This window comes from Corvus brachyrhynchos, unplaced genomic scaffold (genome assembly GCF_000691975.1).
Source record: "Corvus brachyrhynchos isolate BGI_N302 unplaced genomic scaffold, ASM69197v1 scaffold114, whole genome shotgun sequence".
NCBI classification, from domain to species: Eukaryota; Metazoa; Chordata; class Aves; order Passeriformes; family Corvidae; genus Corvus; species Corvus brachyrhynchos.
In genome coordinates this window covers 1946177-1947696 of record NW_008238337.1, presented here as the reverse complement: position 1 = coordinate 1947696, position 1520 = coordinate 1946177, and positions in this window count along the sequence as shown.

The following is a 1520-nucleotide window of genomic DNA, read 5'->3' as shown; positions in this document are numbered from 1 at the left end:
CTGCGGTGTCGGGCCCCTCCCAGGCGGGCTGGGGGCCAGCCAAGGCAGCAGAGGCTGTGCAGGGCTGAGCTGGCCAAGCACAGAGGGCAGCTCAGGGCCAGGGCTGCCAGGCACAAAAACATTTCCAGCTCTGTGTCACAGTGAGAAAGGGCTGAAACCAGCACAGAGCCCCACGCACAGCCTAGGGAGCGAGGCCCAGGCTGAACCCCCAGCTGCACGCAGGGGGGTTGGGGGTTCAAGGTACATACACCCATCCAGAGCCTGAATCCTGCAACATAGCACGACACAGCAGAGAGCCCTGCCCAAGGGAGGATTAAACCAAAGCAGCACAGGAGCACAGGCAAACCCTGCAGTGCCCAGGCTCTCCTCCAAAACCACATGAGCTGCTTGTCCTCCCTCCAGCTATTTTCTTCCAGACAGAGAGGTTCATTGTGGCCAAGTGCAAGAGAAAGCAAGTACCACAAGTCACTTCATTTCCTCCAGACACCTTTTGCCTGGATTTTGGGTCCTGCAGCCCCACATTGCAGGGGCATAAAGCTGGGTGTCCTATAGCTTCCAGGGAGAAAAACACTTCCCCATCAAATATCATCATACCACCACTATAACTGAAACAGCTACACATTACTCAGTTTGTTTGTTTTTTGTGGGTTTTTTTTAGCAGTAATAGCTACAGCTCTACCCCAGGAGGTGCATCTGCCCACAGAGCTACACATTACTCAGTTTGTTTGTTTTTTGTGAGTTTTTTTTAGCAGTAATAGCTACAGCTCTGCCCCAGGAGGTGCATCTGCCCACAACCACCCTAGCACTGACCCCACTCACCGCCCTGCATCGCTGGAGGATTCTTGCACGCAGGAGACTAGAGCCACAACTCAGAAACAGACCCGAATGCAATGAAGAAGGGCAGAGCAGCTACACACCAGAGCAAAGACTTGCTGGAACTCAAATCATAGCCTCCTGTGCCCCACAGGGTTCTGTTCCCAGGCCTGTGCCAGGCCGGGTGAAAGGCGGCTTCCACGGCTCCGCACAGTAAATCGAGATTGTTGTGATGATAAATAACTGAGCCTGTGGGGGCCAATTAAAATCCTCGGGAGAGGGTGAATGACTTCAACCTGGCCTGGCACAGGGGAGGGAGGGTTGCACCAGGGGCGTTCGGGCTGTGACAGCCCTGAACGCCGTGTACAGAGGGAATTGGCAAGGGAGAATGAGTCAGGGCCAGGGAAGGACTCGGGGTTGTGAGAAGCATTTTAAAACGAGTTGGGTAAATTCACAAGCAGCCAGCAAGGTGAGGAAGACAACCGGAGCGCTGCGTGCCGATGGACGGACACACCTCGGGGGTTCTGGGCAGGGGATCAGTGCCGAGGATCTCTGACCGTGCCCCTGGACCCGCTGCCCCCCGCCCTTCCCGGGGCCGGACCCTCCGCGCCCCCCTCACCCGGGGCCCGACCCCCGTGCCCCGCTGCCCCCCAGGGATGGGCTCCCCGTGCCCGTGCCCCGCTGCCCCTCAGGGGCGGGCTCCCCGC